Below are 22,015 nucleotides of genomic sequence, written 5' to 3' on the forward strand. Positions count from 1 at the left end.
CGGTCGGCAGATTAGGGGTTAATAAGTGTAGGTAGGTAGCGGTGACGTTGGGGGGGCAGATTAGGGGTTAATAAATATTATGTAGGTGTCGGAGATGTTAGGGGCAGCAAATTAGGGGTTCATAGGGATAATGTAGGTGGCGGCGGTGTGCGGTCGGCAGATTAGGGGTTAAAAAATGTATTATAGTGGCTGCGATGTGGGGGGACCTCGGTTTAGGGGTACATAGGTAGTTTATGGGTGTTAGTGTACTTTAGAGCACAGTAGTTAAGAGCTTTATAAACCGGCGTTAGCCCAGAAAGCTCTTAACTACTGACTTTTTTCTGCGGGTGGAGTCTTATGAAGATCCCATTGAAAAGATAGGATATGCAATTGGCGTAAGGGGATCTGCGGTATGGAAAAGTCGTGGCTTGAAAGTGAGCATTAGATCCTTACCTACACGACTCTAAATACCAGAGGGCGGCCAAAAGCAGCGTTAGGACCCCTTAACGCTGCTTTTGACGGATACCGCAGAACTCTAAATCTAGGCAAATATGTTTAATAGGGAGAATTGAATTAACAGTGTACTTATTGATAGTGGAGTACACCTAGCGCCTACTAAATAAGACCTCTGGCTTTGATAATTTGACACCTAGTTGTCAAAATGGAAAGATGAAACTAATAAGGTATACCAAAGCGCCAACTATACGAAGGCTGGGTCTGGACCTAATGCAATATTGTCAAACGATTACAATAAACAATTTATTGAGTACACAAATAAGTTAAAAACATGGATCCATGTATAAACAATCAAATTTATACAACAATAATAGCTAAATGAATAGTTAAAACAAATAGTTATGTAACGGATATAGCATTTAAAATTGTGCAAACATTGCTCTTAAAAATATTCATAAAAAATTCCAAATTTAGTATAAGGCTCACAACAGAAATTCAACTTTGTGTTTACCATATACACATACACAAATTTGTACAGCAATAATAGCTAAATGAATAGTTAAAACAAATAGTTAAATAGCAGATATGGCATTTAAAATTGTGCAAATAATGCTCTTAAAAAATATTCCTAAAAAATTCCAAATTAAGTATAAGGCTCACAACAAAAATTCAACTTTGTGTTTACCACATACACATAATAGGTGAAATATATTAGTCAGTTATATAATATTATCTAACCAATAATGTTCTTGATTCTATGCAATACTAAATATTGCCAATAGTGACTAATGTGTAAGGCTCTGAGTAAGACCTTTAACTGTGTGTTTACCACATACGCATTGTCAAGTAAAAAATATTGTGATAGCAATAAGCCAATGTAAAGAATGTGTATCAAAAAAGTTGTGTGCAAAAATTAGTGTACAAAAGTTATTAATGGTCAAAAAATAGGTTGATCTTCAAAAAACGTGAATTAAGAACAAAGATTGTGAAAAATGAAAAAACCAAAAATTTACAAAAACATTGTGGTGTGTTCCAATAGTAACTTATATAAATGTAAATAATAGTCCAAAAAATAGTCCAACAGTGAAAACTTAATAGAAAAAATAATCCAACAATAAATTATAATAAGTAGTGTGTCTCTTTAAGAAAAAACAATAATCCTTAAAGTGTTGTGAATCCTAACAGCAATAGTTATGGTGATTTTCCAAGTGTTTTATACTGAATAGCAGTGTCAGTACTTGCTAGCCAAGGGTTTTATACTGAATAGCAGTGTCAGTACTTGCTAGCCATTTTCCAACCCAAAATTCTATCTTCTTGGCAAATATTTTGTTATAATCCCTGGATGATCCTTCTGTAAAAGAAAGATATGATGGTGTAGATTGTTTTTAGATCAATAGAAAATGAAATTGTGATTACCAGTCAACGCGTTTCGGTCACAAAGAGACCTTTATCAAGACTGGTTTTATGGTGTTAGTAGTGGTCTTTTTATACCAGACTGATTGCTGGCCATAAAATTGTGGAACAGGAAGTGTTTGTTAAGCACTTCCTGTTTTACTGACCTTAAATGTGTGTTTAAAATATACAGTTTATAGTTTAAAAATTTGTGATTAAAAAATCCATTATAATACATTTAGATGGTATCCTTATTTTGTCAAGCTCTGTCTGCATCTGATCATTTTTATTCAGAGAAAATACAAAAATTCCTATGTTAGAATACAGTGTTCCAGATTTGGAAAAATATATATACAAACCCAGCCTTTTTAGTTATGACTTCATACCTATTATTTAAAAAAATTTCCTACCACACCTGGTGTTCCCAGGCGGTCTCCCATCCAGGTACTGACCAGGCCTGGCCCTGCTTAACTTCCAAGATCGGACGGGATCAGGTGCATTCAAGGCAGTGTGGCTGTAGACATTTCTGTATTAGCCCTATTTCTCATCATGATCTGATCAGAAAGAGAGTTTACTGTCATCTCCAAGCCGTTTTTCAGCTGTTTCTATTGGGTATAATCTCAGTAGGTGCTTGGTTTCTATTGTATGGGGCAGGGGTGTGTATAATAGGCTCAATTTCATTGGATAGTAGTTGGAATGTTGTTAAAACATTCCCTTATCTGTCATAATAAAGCCATTTTAGCGTGTATGTTAAGGTGTCATTTTTAGATGTCATTTCTAGATGCCAATTTTTACATATGCTTGCTAATCTAAGAGAATAAAAAGCGGAAACAAGACATATTCTATATAAAGGACGGACTTGCTAGTTTAATCTTTTACTTATTACACAATCTATGCTGATTATATATCCCTTACAATATTCCTAATGGTGTTATATTGTTGTCTTCTATATACTGGATTTTGCTATAGTGCTATGTCTGTGCTGAGGTGTGAATTATTATCCTGAATAAAGACAAATGTTTTTTTTTGGGTTTTTTTTTAATACAAACAAGGTGAAACCTCAATAGGTTTTAAGTGGAACAGAAATGTATGGGAACCAGATGGTGGTGTAGAAATATTAAACAACCTTTATTTGTTTAACATAAATATCCAATTGAGTGGGAAAGTGACCTCTATACTAGTAGTGTCTTATCTGGAGAGATATTAGCCCTGATTAATGCGTTTATATAATCATAGAAAAACTATCAGATAAACTATCCTCAAATCTTTTTTCAAATTTAGAATAGACACCTATCATTACAAACTCATTGGTGTGTGGCATATAGCGTACCCTAGTGACGAGTGTAAAGCATCTGTGGGTTAACCTAGTTCACCCAAAACCTTTTTCTTTTTAAATTATAATTTATAATTATATTTGTTCCTGTTTATGTACTATATATCCAGAATATTATGTCTGAGTTTTTTTTTTTAAGAGCAATGTTTGCACAATTTTAAATGCTATATCCGTTACATAACTATTTGTTTTAACTATTCATTTAGCTATTATTGTTGTATAAATTTGATTGTTTATAAATGGATCCATGTTTTTAACTTATTTGTGTACTCAATAAATTGTTTATTGTAATCGTTTGACAATATTGCATTAGGTCCAGACCCAGCCTTCGTATAGTTGGCGCTTTGGTATACCTTATTAGTTTAACAGTGTACTTATTTTGATATAATATGATGGTGCTTGGTATTGAAATGATCAGAAGATTCGCATGATGCCGCCCTGCCTGGAATTCGGATTGTGGGTGATAGATGCAATGTGGTAGTATTGTTTAATATACTCATTATATGGGATATGTAAGATTTATAAACATAAAGGTTAGAAATGGTTAGGTGAATCTGTTTGTGTTCGTCTGCTGCCACTTGAGGGCCAGAATCCAGTATGACAGTCAAGGGACTTAACTGTTAAAAGATGCGTTTCCATAGTGACAATATATACTGCTCCTTTGAAAAAAGCATTAAATACACTACAAAGTGCGAAATCCTCTAATACCTATTTAACAACACACACCAACAAATGTAATGCTATTAAGCACATCTTATATAGCTAGTATTATACAACATAATGCTTATTGTTTGTACGTGACCAGATCTAATGTGATAATAGTCACTACTTAAAAGGCGCTATACACTACAGCTGGTCAATCATTGTTAAATAGGTATTAGAGGATTTCGCACTTTGCAGTGTATTTAATGCTTTTTTCAAGGAGCAGATATATGGTATCGACAATAGGCGCTGAACTATTGTTTACAAATTCGACCTATGACGTAAGGGGTGTGTGTACCTATACGCTGTCTTCAAAAGTACAGCTGGTAAGGTGGGCGTACATCAAGCCTCTGACGAAGCGGTTGTTTACCATGAAACGCGTAAGGCCACGCCCACCTTACGTCAATCTCAATACACACGCTGAAGTGGGATTCTGTGTATTCCACGGAGATTCACAGCGTTCTTTTACAGCTCCAAAATAGAGTGATATTTATCTTACTCAGAAGTGGCATTCTAACACTTATCAGCAGAACAGAACAGTCTGTGTATTCGACCAGGGATAAAGAACAGATCTGGATACTAGAGCCTGGGAGCACAGTCTGGCGATATACCGGTTATAAGTGGGGACACTTTGAAATCCATCAGCCTCAACTTACCTCATTTGATTGAGGATTACCCTAATAAGGTTTATGTTTTTTATATATGTCTGTATGAAATTAAATTGATCTGCACCATGAGCGGTGTCTCTGTGCGCTTGTTTTTTTTTAGATATTTGCAGCTGTACCTCATCACCCAATCAGAACCTTGAGTGTTTTTTTGACGAGCAGCACTGAATTCATCTCTCTTGAAATTTGTTCCTGTAATATCAACTGAAGGATACGACTTTTTTATGAAATACTTTATCATTATACTCTAAGTTTACTTTTTTGTTACACACATATTTTATATTCCAGAAAAATATCCTGGCCTTTTTTAGTTTTAGTTACATTTAACTTTTGTGATCTCATTGCTGTTAATGATTTATTGCTTATTAATTAACAGCTTACTATTTGCAATCTAATTTTGATACTCTGTATTTGTGTGTCTAACTGTTGAAAGTGTGCGCAAATCAGTTTGCATTAGTGTAATTCACCTGTTGAGTTCGCTATTGCAATATTCTGTTTGAATATATATATATATATATATATATATATATATATATACATCTTAGAATTGGTTTTAACTATAAGTAAATAAGAATTTATTGCAGTTTAAATAGACATTTTAAAGTGACGGTTTACAGCAAGAATATATGTATTTTTAGTATCCTAATTAGAATTGTTTTAGAATCAAGTGCAGCTAAATAGCTGAGTATATATATATATATATATATATATATATATATATATACTAAAGACTATTATTAAGATAGATATGGTATACAACATTTCGACAAATTGAGTATAAAGAAAAGGGATTTCAGCACTCTTTTTTAGAAATAGTCTTATATAAATTTATTTCAGAATCAAGATCCATAAATGGCGGACTCCAGCCCTATCAATGGGCAGAATACCTACACATCATAGACATACATTAAAAATGAAACAAAAAATCACACATGACTGGCCAGTCTTATTATAATCTATTTTGAATTTGGTATTAACAACCAAATAAAATCACATCAATGCAGCACTATACGCTACAAAAAACTTTCAAGCGATTATAACAATGTAGCAACAAATACATCAAACAAATTGTTGCCACCTAAGGCAATCCCCCTTCCTGAATATTATGTAACTTCAAAACAGGTTATGCATAGTAAAACTGTGCTAGCATAGTCATTGTTCCATTTAAGGATGTTGCACCAATGTTATTTTGAACCAGGTCAACAAAGCTAAGAAAGATAAGATGTAAATTCACTTTACCATTTCCACGGCAGTGTCCGTTATTAACTGTTGCTCTTACCACCAATGTGGGCCTTTATGCTCGAGGTAAAGGGTTGTTGTTATCAAACCTTTTGCAGAGCCGTGTGTTAGTTAATCTTTCCTGTTTGTTCCATACCTCTCGATGCCGAAACAGCCACGCCTAACCCAGCGTCTCCTCACCTCCGTTAGGCTGCAAATCATCTGAGGCAACTCACCGAAAACAGACATGCACAGAACCAGGCCGTGCACTGCATCCGGGGTAACTTTCAGACTTCCACTTTTACTTCGGTCAGCTTTTCGCTTTTTGTTTCTGATTGGTGGTGTCTTTTCTCCTTATTTTCCAGGAATACCTCTAGGACACAGTAAGTAGCTGTTCACTCCTCATTTGCCTTTACCAACTCAGAGGTTTCTCAGCTGTATCTTGTTTTCAATCAGGAACAAACTTTTGCAGGTAAACTTGTACTCTTTGATCATGGTGCTTACTGAAACAATGCAATCATACTTGGGGACTGCTTTTTACGGTCAGTCAATGTGACTTCTTTAGGAGCTTGCCAACGTACATTTCACCCCATGTTGCTCCAAACATATAGGGGCTTCCTCAGGGCTGATTTACTCAGGTACAGGTGCTTCATTTAGTACCCTAAACCCCGCCTCCCTTTGTTACGTCATGGGGGCGTATAGTAAAAAAGTTTATTTTAAACTGCTCTACATGTAAAGGTATTATACATCATATTCCATTAGCATCTAAAACATATTAGCATTTTTTAATGCAGACCTGACATACCGGAATCAGCATCTACCATGTCATTAAATTTAACCTACACAGTATCCCTAGAGAAATGAAGCAAACTCTAGTCTTTCATTCAGACCTCTTGGATACCTTGTTTTTAAAACATAGATCCAACGAGTCTCTTTCTGCAGTAATACTGTGTCGTTATCACCTCCTCTATTGTTCACTATTCCTTTATCTATTGCCATTATTTTCAAGTGTAAAGCATTTGATTGGTGAAACTGAGTGAAGTGTCTTGCTATTGTAGTGTCTCTATCATGTGAGATATCGTCTCTATGTTCTTGAATCCTATCTTTTAGAAATCTTTTTGTTTTTCCTACATAGAATTTAGGGCATGAACAGTGTATTAGATAGACTACACCAACAGAATTGCAATTGAAAAAATATTTAACATCATAACTTTTATTATTGCCTGCTGAGAATTTTTTAGCTTTCTCCATAAACGGGCAATAAACACATTGACCACATGGATAATTACCTTTAACTCCTCTGTCTTTTCTGAGCCAATCTGCACTAGATGGACTCTTACTATACATGCTTCTTACTAAGTGATCTTTTAAATTGGGTGACTTTCATGCTACCATTAGGGGAAATGTCCCCACATTATCTTTTATTTTCTCCTCATATGTTAGAAGATGCCAGTGTTTCTGCAAAATAGACTTAATAGTACCCCACTGGCAATTGTAACCTGAGATGAATCTTATCTTTTCATTTTGAATTGGTTCATCTTTTATTTTATAGAGTACTTCATCTCTATCTAGTCTACAGGGAGTGCAGAATTATAAGGCAAGTTGTATTTTTGAGGATTAATTTTATTATTGAACAACAACCATGTTCTCAATGAACCCAAAAAACTCATTAATATCAAAGCTGAATATTTTTGGAAGTTGTTTTTAGTTTGTTTTTAGTTTTAGCTATTTTAGGGGGATATCTGTGTGTGCAGGTGACTATTACTGTGCATAATTATTAGGCAACTTAACAAAAAACAAATATATACCCATTTCAATTATTTATTTTTACCAGTGAAACCAATATAACATCTCAACATTCACAAATATACATTTCTGACATTCAAAAACAAAACAAAAACAAATCAGTGACCAAGATAGCCACCTTTCTTTGCAAGGACACTCAAAAGCCTGCCATCCATGGATTCTGTCAGTGTTTTGATCTGTTTACCATCAACATTGCGTGCAACAGCAACCACAGCCTCCCAGACACTGTTCAGAGAGGTGTACTGTTTTCCCTCCTTGTAAATCTCACATTTGATGATGGACCACAGGTTCTCAATGGGGTTCAGATCAGGTGAACAAGGAGGCCATGTCATTAGATTTTCTTCTTTTATACCCTTTCTTGCCAGCCACGCTGTGGAGTACTTGGACGCGTGTGATGGAGCATTGTCCTGCATGAAAATCATGTTTTTCTTGAAGGATGCAGACTTCTTCCTGTACCACTGCTTGAAGAAGGTGTCTTCCAGAAACTGGCATAAGGACTGGGAGTTGAGCTTGACTCCATCCTCAACCCGAAAAGGCCCCACAAGCTCATCTTTGATGATACCAGCCCAAACCAGTACTCCACCTCCACCTTGCTGGTGTCTGAGTCGGACTGGAGCTCTCTGCCCTTTACCAATCCAGCCACGGGCCCATCCATCTGGCCCATCAAGACTCACTCTCATTTCATCAGTCCATAAAACCTTAGAAAAATCAGTCTTGAGATATTTCTTGGCCCAGTCTTGACGTTTCAGCTTGTGTGTCTTGTTCAGTGGTGGTCGTCTTTCAGCCTTTCTTACCTTGGCCATGTCTCTGAGTATTGCACACCTTGTGCTTTTGGGCACTCCAGTGATGTTGCAGCTCTGAAATATGGCCAAACTGGTGGCAAGTGGCATCTTGGCAGCTGCACGCTTGACTTTTCTCAGTTCATGGGCAGTTATTTTGCGCCTTGGTTTTTCCACACGCTTCTTGCGACCCTGTTGACTATTTTGAATGAAACGCTTGATTGTTCGATGATCACGCTTCAGAAGCTTTGCAATTTTAAGAGTGCTGCATCCCTCTGCAAGATATCTCACTATTTTTTACTTTTCTGAGCCTGTCAAGTCCTTCTTTTGACCCATTTTGCCAAAGGAAAGGAAGTTGCCTAATAATTATGCACACCTGATATAGGGTGTTGATGTCATTAGACCACACCCCTTCTCATTACAGAGATGCACATCACCTAATATGCTTAAATGGTAGTAGGCTTTCGAGCCTATACAGCTTGGAGTAAGACAACATGCATAAAGAGGATGATGTGGTCAAAATACTCATTTGCCTAATAATTCTGCACTCCCTGTATTGACTTTTGAAGTTGCCCTGTTAATACATTTTTTAGAGTATCCTCTATCTAAAAATCTTGCTTCCATCAAATTTGCATGTTTCACATATTTATTTTTAGATGAGCAATTCCTTTTTAATCTAAGTAATTGCCCAAAAGGAATCCCTCTTTTCAAATGATCAGGGTGACTGCTTTGTGCCTGTAGGATACTATTGGTCGCCGTTGATTTCCTATAATTTTCAGCAACGATAGAGTTACCTTCTTTGCTAATCAGTATGTCTAAGAATGGGAGACTTTTTTCACTAATTTGATATGTTCACAGAATATTTTTATCATTATTGTTCAAATCAGTAATTAACTTTTCAAGTATTTTTGGAGGTCCTTCCCATAGCATGAGGACATCATCCACATAGCGGATCCATAAAATGATGTTTTCCTCAAATATATTGCTATATTTTTCATAAATATCCATCTCCCATGCTCCAAGATGTAAACAAGCATAGGTGGGGGCGCATACCGCCCCCATCGCTGTACCTCTTTTTTGTCTATACATCATGTTATCAAACATAAATATATTGTTTTGAAGAATGAATTCAAGTAGGGATATTACAAAGTCTGTATGCTCTCTATACTTAGGACCTCTTGAGTCCAAATAGTGTTCAGCAGCTTTTAGGCCTTCCCTATGCGGGATAGATGAGTATAAACCCTCCACGTCTAAAGAGACTAGGAGGGTTTCAATATTTATCTTAACCCCATCCAGTTTTTTCAGGAGGTCCCCTGTGTCCTTTATATATGACGGGAGAGTATTGAGGAATGGTCTCAAAAAATGATAAACATAGTTACCAATTCCTTCTGTAATACTCCCAATCCCGGACACAATGGGACGTCCTGGAGGACATTGCAAGTTCTTATGCAATTTTGGTATTACATAAAACACTGGCACAATCGGGTATTGGGGATAGAGGAAAGAGAATTCATTAGCTGTAATTAACCATCTCTGTTTCACATCATAAAGTAGCTTATACAGATTATTTTGTACCTCTTTTAGTGGGTTTGTTCCAAGCTTCTCATATAGGTCCCCAACACTCAATTGTCTTTTGACTTCCCGAACATACATGGACTCATCCATTATGACGAGATTGCCGCCCTTATCCACAGATTTCATCACGATATTGGGGGCCAATATGAGATCTTTGAGAGCCCTCCTTTCATTTTTAGTTAAATTATCATTAATCATCACATTATCAGGTAGTCTTTCAATATCTCTCTCCACTAATTTCAAGAAAAAGTTAACAGAAGGTACAGATGCTAATGATGGCATGAAACTTGATTTAGGTTTAAAGTCAGTTTTAATTAAGGGTTCACTCTCTTCAACATTCCCCATTTCACATTCTTCCATTAGACAGTTTAAAGTGTCTAACGCTGTTTGATCACTTGTTGTTAATATTTTATGTTTTACATTATCTTTACTCATCACTTGTGACAAAAAAAAATTCTGGCAAAGAGGTTAAGATCTTTTGTAACCTCAAACTTATTCAGTTTCGCTACAGGGCTAAAGGATAAACCTTTTTTCAAGAGGCTCATATGTGCAAGATTCAGTGGAAATTTTGAAAGGTTCACTATTTGCATTTCATCTTTATCATGAATATTTAATAGTCCCTGAACCTGCCTCTCCTCGATCTCCCCCTTTCCTGCGACCTCTCCTGGTTGTAATAATCTCTTCTCCCTCTTGTTTGCCTCATCGGATACCTCCTCTCTCTGGTAGAAATATTGCTCTGCTCTCTTCCTCTTTCTCCCGCCCCTTCTTCTCCACTTTTTGGGTGGGGGCCTGATTGTTTTTTTGACAAATTCTCTGTTTCTACATCTGAGGCATCTGTACCAGAGTCATATGATTCTTTCTGAGATTTATATACATAAACTCTATCCTTTCTATAGTCATCTTGGTCTCTTATTAGTTTACGACACTTCCTTAATTTTATATCTGCCTGTAATCTAGATATACTGTTTTTCATTTCTTCATTTAATTTTTCAAAATTCTTATCTTTTTCGAAAAGGTTTTCATTTGCTAATGCTTGATCTACCTCTATTTTTACTTTCTCTAGTCTCTTGTCATTTCTAGATATCATCATACCCATTAGATCTAATGAGAGTGTGGATAATTTCCCATTCCATTCTGCTAGGAACAATTCCCCTTCCTCATCTTTCTTTGTCCTTGCGCCTGGATCCAATAGGAGCCGTAGGCCTCTGGGTATTATCTTATTTTTTACATAATTATTGAGACTAGAGTTTTCTGCTCTTATTTTTATTTGTCTGGTTACGCACTGTCTGTATTTTTTAAAAGACGAAAATACATTTAGCGATTCATTGTTCATATCTCCTGTTTCTATGCTATTACTTTGGGAAAGCGATTCATTTAATTCTGCTTCCCACACTTCATCTGACATGGTAAACGCCATTCTACCCACAGACAGAGCAGACTGAATCATGCCAGAGACAGACCCAACTCTGAAGCAAATATTTCCCCTTATGGCTTTAACAACGGCTTACAGGAGCAAGACTATAATTTAATTTTAAACCTCAATCACCTAGAAATAAAGGGGGGTTGTGAATCCTCAACAGATTATCCTTTAATTGGAAGTATAGATACAAAATTTAAGTTATGGGGAGAGATTATATATTTCACCACTAAAGGTGAAAAAATAGCTATTGATGTAGTCACATCTTATAGTGCAGACCCTCTGGTAATGAATACTAAAGACTAATATTAAGATAGATATGGTATACAAAATTTCGACAAATTGAGTATAAAGAAAAGGGATTTCAGCACTCTTTTTTAGAAATAGTCTTATATAAATTTATTTCAGAATCAGGATCCATAAATGGCGATCTCCAGCCCTATCAATGGGCAGAATACCTACACATCATAGACATACATTAAAAATGAAACAAAAAATCACACATGACTGGCCAGTCTTATTATAATCTATATTGAATTTGGTATTAACAACCAAATAAAATCACATCAATGCAGCACTAAACGCTACAAAAAACTTTTTAGCGATTATAACAATGTAGCAACAAATACATCAAAGAAATTGTTGCCACCTAAGGCAATCCCCCTTCCTGAATATTATGTAACTTCAAAACAGGTTATGCTAGCATAGTTATTGTTCCATTTAAGGATGTTGCACCAATGTTATTTTGCACCAGGTCAACAGAGCTAAGAAAGATAAGATGTAAATTCACTTTACCATTTCCACGGCAGTGTCCGTTATTAACTGTTGCTCTTACCACCAATGTTGGTAAAGTCAAATGAGGAGTGAACAGCTACTTACTGTGTCCTAGAGGTATTCCTGGAAAATAAGGAGAAAAGACACCACCAATCGGAAACATAAAGCGAAAAGCTGACCGAAGTAAAAGTGGAAGTCTGAAAGTTACCCCGGATGCAGTGCACGGCCTGGTTCTGTGCATGTCTGTTTTCGGTGAGTTGCCTCGGATGATTTGCAGCCTAACGGAGGTGAGGAGACGCTGGGCTAGGCTAGGCGTGGCTGTTTCGGCATCGAGAGGTATGGAACAAACAGGAAAGATTAACTAACACACGGCTCTGCAAAAGGTTTGATAACAACGACCCTTTACCTCTGAGCATAAAGGCCCACATTGGTGGTAAGAGCAACAGTTAATAACGGACACTGCCGTGGAAATGGTAAAGTGAATTTACATCTTATCTTTCTTAGCTCTGTTGACCTGGTGCAAAATAACATTGGTGCAACATCCTTAAATGGAACAATGACTATGCTAGCACAGTTTTACTATGCATAACCTGTTTTGAAGTTACATAATATTCAGGAAGGGGGATTGCCTTAGGTGGCAACAATTTGTTTGATGTATTTGTTGCTACATTGTTATAATCGCTTGAAAGTTTTTTGTAGCGTATAGTGCTGCATTGATGTGATTTTATTTGGTTGTTAATACCAAATTCAAAATAGATTATAATAAGACTGGCCAGTCATGTGTGATTTTTTGTTTCATTTTTAATGTATGTCTATGATGTGTAGGTATTCTGCCCATTGATAGGGCTGGAGTCTGCCATTTATGGATCTTGATTCTGAAATAAATTTATATAAGACTATTTCTAAAAAAGAGTGCTGAAATCCCTTTTCTTTATACTCAATTTGTCGAAATTTTGTATACCATATCTATCTTAATATTAGTCTTTAGTATTCATTACCAGAGGGTCTGCACCATAAGATGTGACTACATCAATAGCTATTTTTTCACCTTTAGTGGTGAAATATATAATCTCTCCCCATAACTTAAATTATGTATATATATATATATATATTGCCCTATTGTTTACTAAGCACTGTTAGAATTGTATTGTTTGGATGTTAGTAGTTAAAGATCTTAAGTCTCATTGTGTCAACTGGGTGAAATTTCTAATGTGAATAAGATAAACTTGTATGAACTCTGCATAGCAAATAGTTTTTAAACACATATAATATTGACTCATATTCTGGTATTACAAATATATTTCAATTTGTTCATAGATATTTACTAATAAAAAGAATTCAGGTATTAATATTAATTTTGTGGTTTCTAGTAGATGCATATTGATTGAGGGTTTATTTTTAAAGGATAATTATTAAATATATTGTATTATAACCCTGCCATAGACTGACATATGATTTGGAGAACACTACTGAGATTCTTATAAATATACTGACACATGTATTAGCTCATTGTCATTTTTATTTGTGATTAGAATTTTGTTAATCATTTTAATTTTTCTGTTTTCATCATTTTATTCGTTTTCTCCTCTTTTTCTTATAAAGAGATGGGACCCTATAACAAATTTCTTTCTTTCTTTGTAATTAATGTATCTGTTACCGCACACATTTTATATTCTCATTTCTGATTAGAATAGGTTATAGTTTGGATTTACTGAGCACACCTCTTTTTTCACATAGCATAGTCTTCTGCTTCTCTCTTATATATATGGCATATGGTGGTGCGACATTGACTCATACGAATTTGTACAGTCACTCAATAATGAAGTCGATGGCCTGGAATTTGCGCTTAACCATAGTGAGGCAAAAAATCACGTTTCTAGACACTAGTGTATACAAACAATAATGATATTCTATGCTTTGATTTGTTTTCCAATTAAACAGATAGGAATACATTATTAAAATATGACAGTTTTCATCACCCGGCCCTTAAGAAGTCTCTTCCCCGGAGTCAATTGTTGAGAGTAGGGGACCGCCCACTTAAGGAGTCTAGATTTCTTGACATGGGAAAGAAATTTTTGGATAGGGGTTACCCTAAGGCACTGGTCCATAAAAAGGTCTATAAGATAAGTACAAATGGGTTTACGAACACTACACCTATAAGGGATAAGAAAGGTAGATTGGTGTTCATATCCCAATATAACCTGTATAGTGATAGAATATCATGTATCATTAAAAACATTGGAATATTTTAAAACAATTAAATTTGGACACCCGGCCTTTAGGGAGATACCTATGATGGCATATAAAAGGGTTAAGAACCTCAAAGACATGTAGGTTAGGAGTGACTTAGGCCCTCGATGCACTGATACCAGTAGATACATCACCAAAAAAAGTTTGGGCACTTTCCCCTGTTTGGGGTGTACAAACTGCATCCCCGTAGTGGTCAAAAAATGAATATTCTATTATACTACACTTGTGAGTCTACCCATGTTGTTTATTTGATCAAATGCCCGTGTGCTAAAATTTACATAGGTGAAACGACCCGTAAAATTAGAGAATGTCTTAACCAACATAGATATAATATATGAAAGGGGGATTTACAGGCTCCAGTTGCATGCCATTTCCTTGAACAAGGGCATCAAATCAGCCAACTATGTTGGCAAATAATTGACCATGTTGGCCCTTTAAGAGCAGGAGGAGACAGAGAAAGATACCTTAAACAAAGGGAGGCATTTGGGATACATAGATTGGATTCTATGTATTCAAAAGGCCTCAATAGAGACTTTGACTTATCTTTGTTCCTGTAGGTCTCATATCTATCCCCTGTCATAAAATACCCTCTTGCAAGCTATAATATGTACCTTCTATGGGGATTTGGCACATATATAATTATATATTAGAAAAAGGATAACCATTCTGCCAAGTTTATTATGATATTCTTTACCCACATTATATGAACAGTATATAATGGTTAAAGTTGTTGCTGCCTTCATTTCTTCCCTGATTGTTGTACATATGTTTTTAAAGAAATGTAATAATGAAATGAAAAAAAATATATGTTTTTTTGTATTATTCTTATCAACTAGAGGGAGTTTTTTAGTGTTTGTATAGAGCAAATTTTGGTATGTTTAGAGTTAATTTTTTATATGTGTGCTCATTGGCTGAAGCAGCCTTTAAAGGTAACACAGGTGTACACAGAAACCATGCATGATTAAGGGTGTGTGAGCCCAAAAGGTTGCTCTTGTTTTGTGCTTGTCTGAATGCTTCTGTCCCAGCTTTATTAAATCCCCTAATATACATGAAGGTTTCTATCCTCTTTCTCCCATCTCCCTTCTAAGCTATAAGTATTAGGGTCATGGTATCTTTTCTTGTTTAGACTGTAATTAGTAGGCTCCTTTGTACAGTTTCCAGTTTATTTATGGTTGTCTGGAGAACTTACACAATACACAAGATGAGACCTCACTAGTGATCTATAAAGTGACATAAGAATCTTAAAGGGACAGTTCACCCAAAAATGTTCTCCCCTTTAAATTATTCCCAATGATCCTTTTAACCTGTTAGAGTGTATTGGTTACAAGTAGCTCCTTTACAACTATTTCAGCATTTGAAATAGCTGATTTAGCCTGTGGTATCGCCACCTATACTGAACAAATTAATACTGGAGTAAAGGCTATTGAATAGCCTAAGTATACACAGCCAGCAGAAGAGATTACACTCTCAGTGGGATGCAGGATAGTTAAGTAATACAATTATCATTTTCCATTGTTCTCTCTATGTATTGAGCTTTGGTGTTCCAGCCAAATAAAAGATAAGGAAGCAAGTCTGTTTACACAAACTTATAACATAATGAGATCTGATATCACCTTTAAGTTCAACCCATTGTAATAGGCTGTGGTTTCAAAGCACAAAATCAGCTACTTTATATACACAAATAAGCATGAAAATGGAATTTCTCAAATATTTTATACTCTGCAGTTGGTATAACAAGTCATTTAAAATACATTAATGGAAAAACAATTTTACAGTGTACTGTCCCTTTAACTTTCTGCTGCTCACTCCTATTCAAGCAGAATCCTACTGGCTTTACCTGCTGTGCTGCTACATTGTTTACTAAACTTCATGTCATCTGAAATAATAATTCCCAAGTCCCCTTTCTCTCAGTAAAGTGTATGATTAGCTTTTCAGCTTTTGCCTCCAAAATGCATAATTTTACTCTTTGTGATGTGAAATTTTAGATCCAATACATTTCCAAGATTTTTTATTTTTACTATCACTACTTATTGGATCTTCTTGTTGGAACTGCTATGATGAACTGAAAAATACCCTGTTATAAATTATCTTGACCACCAAAAGTCACTGATAAGAGTAATAAAAGCTTGCACAAGATTAGAAAAATGTAAGCACAGTTGCACATATATTTCTATCTCACTCAGCACTGATAGGACACTGCTATACCATGTAATGCGCATTTAAACATCTCATTGCATTACGGCAGTTAAAAATGCCAGGTGGTCATAAGATATAGCCTCATGGTTTGATTTCCTTTCCACCATCTCTATGGTTTCAATCCTGCACCCTATGTCCCTGAGTGCTTTTCTTATAAACTCTTCATCCAGATTTAGAAGGTGGAAGCGGTGTTCCCCTAATGTGTAAAATGAAGCATTTAACAGCACTAATAATATCAGATGGCCACCTGGTTTTAGCCACATGGAGATCTTCTTAAGGCTCCTGAAATAATCATCTCGGTCTTTGCAGATAAGTTCCAGCACACAACCAAGATATATACAGTCAACTTTTGGAAGAGTTACTGGGTCAGTTAGGTTTTCTTTGGTGAAATCACATTTCAGAATTCGTTTAATTGACGTTTTAATTTTTTCTTGTTTTGTCTTCCACTCCTCACTAAAAGATATAAATACATACAGCTCATTAAATCAGTTGTGAGGTTTGCATGTTTGTCCTCTGCATCTGCTATGCATATAGACATAAAGCACTGAAAACTTACTGAAACTTACCCCAGAGGCTGAAATGGTTCCTAAAGGATATGTTTGCACCATGCTGTTAATTCAGCCAACCAGCTGCAATCCTGACAGCCCCATGGGCTAGACAGATAATGTACCTGCTGTTAGGCTAGACAGAATGTACCTGCTGTTAGGCTAGACAGAGAATGTACCTGCTGTTAGGCTAAACAGATAATGTACCTGCTGTTAGGCTAGACAGATAATGTACCTGCTGTTAGGCTAGACAGATAATGTACCTGCTGTTAGGCTAGACAGAGAATGTACCTGCTGTTAGGCTAGACAGATAATGTACCTGCTGTTAGGCTAGACAGATAATGTACCTGCTGTTAGGCTAGACAGATAATGTACCTGCTGTTAGGCTAGACAGATAATGTACCTGCTGTTAGGCTAGACAGATAATGTACCTGCTGTTAGGCTAGACAGAGAATGTACCTGCTGTTAGACTAGACAGATAATGTACCTACTGTTAGGCTAGACAGATAATGTATCTGCTGTTAGGCTAGACAGATAATGTACCTGCTGTTAGGCTAGACAGAATGTACCTGCTGTTAGACTAGACAGATAATGTACCTGCTGTTAGGCTAGACAGATAATGTACCTGCTGTTAGGCTAGACAGATAATGTACCTGCTGTTAGGCTAGACAGATAATGTACCTGCTGTTAGGCTAGACAGATAATGTATCTGCTGTTAGGCTAGACAGATAATGTACCTGCTGTTAGGCTAGACAGATAATGTACCTGCTGTTAGGCTAGACAGAGAATGTACCTGCTGTTAGGCTAGACAGAGAATGTACCTGCTGTTAGGCTAGACAGATAATGTACCTGCTGTTAGGCTAGACAGAGAATGTACCTGCTGTTAGGCTAGACAGAGAATGTACCTGCTGTTAGGCTAGACAGATAATGTACCTGCTGTTAGGCTAGACAGATTGCACCTGCTGTTAGGCTAGACAGAATGTACCTGCTGTTAGGCTAGACAGAGAATGTATCTGCTGTTAGGCTAGACAGATAATGTACCTGCTGTTAGGCTAGACAGATAATGTACCTGCTGTTAGGCTAGACAGAATGTACCTGCTGTTAGGCTAGACAGAATGTACCTGTTGTTAGGCTAGACAGAATGTACCTGCTGTTAGGCTAGACAGATAATGTACCTGTTGTTAGGCTAGACAGAGAATGTACCTGCTGTTAGGCTAGACAGATAATGTACCTGCTGTTAGGCTAGACAGATAATGTACCTGCTGTTAGGCTAGACAGATAATGTACCTGTTGTTAGGCTAGACAGAGAATGTACCTGCTGTTAGGCTAGACAGATAATGTACCTGCTGTTAGGCTAGACAGAATGTACCTGCTGTTAGGCTAGACAGATAATGTACCTGTTGTTAGGCTAGACAGAGAATGTACCTGCTGTTAGGCTAGACAGATAATGTACCTGTTGTTAGGCTAGACAGAGAATGTACCTTCTGTTAGGCTAGACAGATAATGTACCTGCTGTTAGACTAGACAGATAATGTACCTGCTGTTAGGCTAGACAGATAATGTACCTGCTGTTAGGCTAGACAGATAATGTACCTTCTGTTAGGCTAGACAGATAATGTACCTGCTGTTAGGCTAGACAGAATGTACCTGCTGTGCTGCACATGGTATTTAATGCACGGTTGTATACAGGCAACATGAGCACACTCTGTATAGTCTATGGCAGTGATTGCAAAACTTTTTGAGCCCAAGTGCCCAAACTGCAATACAAAAGCAACTTATTTATCTCAGAGTGCCAGCACTGCAATTATACCTGAATTAGGTTTTTTATTAGAGAAATACTTCATTCAACTGGGTTTATCTCAAAATAAAAACACAATAAAAGAGGTTTCAATAATACAAACAGTTTTTATTGAAAAAAACAACCAATTCCCTGGCTAATTCCCATTTAAGTGAATAGAGCTGTAAATCTGCTACTTATATAGTGCAAGCACAGCATCATAGTTTACAAACTATCACATGAACACAGGTGTCAGGGTTCTCATTGCTAAGCAACAAATAAAGACATACGTTACTTGCAATTTTCTTAAACCAAAGAAAGAGAGAGGGGGAGAGAGAGGGAGGGAGAAAAAAGGGAGAGAGAAAGGGAGAAAGAGATAGGGAGAAAGAAGAGAGAGAGAAAGATAGAGGGGGAGATGAGGGGAGAGAGGGAGGGTGAGAGGAAGAGGGAGGACAAAAGGGAGGGACACACACAGGTAAACCCCCTCCCATAATTTACACTTACCTGATAAATGAATTTATTTCAAGGTGGTGAGAGTCCACAATCCATTACTCCTGGGTATTAGTCTTCCCTACAATTAGGAGAAGGGAGAGATTCCCAAACCCCAAGAGCTCTATAAAACCCCTCCCACCTCACTGGCAAACTAGTCGGATGTAAAGCCAAGCAAAAAAAGGTATTAAAAAAAGAGCAAAATAACAGGAGCAGGGAAAAAAGATGTGCGCAAAAATAAACTAGCACAAAAAAATCAGGGTGAGGTCTCGTGGACTCTCACCGCCATGAAAGAAATGAATGTATCAGGTAAACATTAATTATGTTTTCTTTAATACAGGTGGTGAGAGTCCATGATCCGTTACTTCTAGGAACTATTCCCCAAGCTGTGGAGTCCAAGAGTAATGAAAAATAAGGACAAGGTAAAAAGAACATTGTTCCTCCAGTAAAAATAAATTCACACCCAAAAAAAAAGAATAAACAGAGTGGTTTAGAAAAAGAAAATAAAACAACTAACTTGCAAATTTAATCAACAGAAGCCTCATTATAAAAATCACAAAAAATGGCAATTGAACGGGTAGAATGGGCAGAATGGGCAGAATTTGTTTAGATGAAGGCTGTCCCTTCTCCAAGAAAGCTTTATGAACCAAAATGTTTCAACCAAGAAGCCAAAGAAGCAACAGAAGTTTTCTGCCCCTTCCTTGAAACAAACAAACTAGAAGTTTTTTTCAAAAATCCTAGAAGTGTCTACATAATACTTCATGGCTCTTACAACATCCAAGTTATGAAGAAGCCTCTCTAAAGAAAACTTAACATAGTAACATAGTAGATGAGGTTGAAAAAAGACTGAAGTCCATCGAGTTCAACCTATACAAATCTAAAATACTTACAAAAAGCTCCAGTTAGGCTTAAATAATCCCACTAAAAGGTGACTCATTTAATACTAGCAATCATATCCATGAATTTTGTTTCTAGACAGAAATGTATCTGTCACGGATACCAGACCACCCAGGCTTCCCCCCAACCACCTACTAACTGGCTAACTCCCTTATACACCAGATTTAGCAATTTCAGGGCTAACTGGATCCAACTGATTGCTGCTGTGTGTTGTTTTGCTGTGTTGTATCCTGTCAGAGAAGAGCTGATCTCTGACCGGGAAAACCCTCCTAGGCTGGCTGGGCTCCTGGAACTGCCGGTCGGCTGCATCAAGGCCAAACACCCGCTAGCTTTAACCCTGGTTGCTCCAGTGGCCCTTTGCCCCAGAGCTCCGCTCTTTTGGGGATCAGTAGCCACTAGGGAGTACAAGAGGGGGGAGAATTACCGGAGGGGAGCTCCTTTGGGAACCAGGGGTTTTGGACTCCCTCTACCCCCTATATCTTTACCAGGCTGTAACTCCTGTAACAGATCAGGCCGTTTTTGGACTGTGGCATCTGGGGACCGAGAACTTTCAAATGACACACTAGAAGTGCCGCTGATCCCCAGGGATCACCCAAAACCACCACCTCTGGGCCCTAGGACTTTGGGAGACTGTGGTTGCTATGGCCAGTGCCAGTCTGTCTGGAGGTACGGGAATGTTGTGGGATGGGTCAAGCTCTTATCAAGATAAGATTCTGTATAAAAGATGTGTATGTTCCACAATAAAATCAGTTCCTTTTTTCACCTGAATGCTAGTTTGTCTAGTTATCTGTCTAGTATCCGTCACAGTAGCCAAACAATTTTTAAATGTATCCAGGGTATTGGCATTCACTACCTCCTTTGGTAATGAGTTCCACAATTTTTTGCTCTTACAGTGAAAAAACATTTCCGTTGCAGGAGATTAAATCTCCTTTCCTCCAACCCTAAATTGTGACCTCTTGTCACAAGCAATTTTCTTGGAATAAACAGAGCTTCTGCCATCTCTGTATATGGGCCTTGAATATATTTATATAAAGTAATCATGTCACCTCTCAAGCGCCTTTTTTCTAACAAAAACAGACCCAGTTTGGCTAGCCTCTCCTCTTAGCTAAAATTCTCCATTCCCCTTATTAGCTTTGTGGCCCTTCTCTGAACTTTTTCTAGTTCTGCAATATCTTTTTTTGCTATCGGTCCCCAGAACTGCACTCCATAATCAAGGTGAGGTCTAACTGGGGATTTATATAGTGGCAGAATTATGCTTGCATTTTCCCATATTAAATCTCATTTTCCATTTACCTGCCCATACTTCTAATTTTTGCAGATCCCTTTGTAACGAAAGTTCATCCTGCTCTGACCTAATGACCTTACTTAACTTAGTATCATCTGCAAAAATAGAGATGTCACTATTTAATCCTTGCTCCAAGTCATTTATAAAAATATTATAAAGAACAGGGCCTAGTACTGATTCCTGGGGGACTCCACTGATTACCTTTGTCCAATCTGAGTATGATCCATTCACTACTACTCATTGCTCCCTATCTTTTATCCAGTTATTTATCCTTGAGCTAACATTTTCTTCATAAATAGAAAGAGTCCACAGTTGCATTCATTACTTTTAGAAATTTAGAACCTGGCCACCAGGATAAGGCAAAGACACCCCAGCCAAAGGCTTAAATACCCCTCCCACTTCCCTCATCCCCCAGTCATTCTTTGCCTTTCATCCCAGGAGGTTGGCAGAGAAGTGTCAGAAGTTTTCGATCCCTTATGG

The 22,015-nt window shown here is 37.0% G+C and overlaps 1 pseudogene; it reads right to left on the minus strand.

The window, feature by feature from the left end:
- Window positions 1-2,230: 2,230 nt before the first annotated feature.
- Window positions 2,231-2,349, minus strand: LOC128636995 (uncharacterized; annotated as a pseudogene).
- Between the last annotated feature and the right edge of the window lie 19,666 nt (window positions 2,350-22,015).

Source organism: Bombina bombina, chromosome 7 (genome assembly GCF_027579735.1).
Source record: "Bombina bombina isolate aBomBom1 chromosome 7, aBomBom1.pri, whole genome shotgun sequence".
In the NCBI taxonomy this organism is placed as follows: Eukaryota; Metazoa; Chordata; class Amphibia; order Anura; family Bombinatoridae; genus Bombina; species Bombina bombina.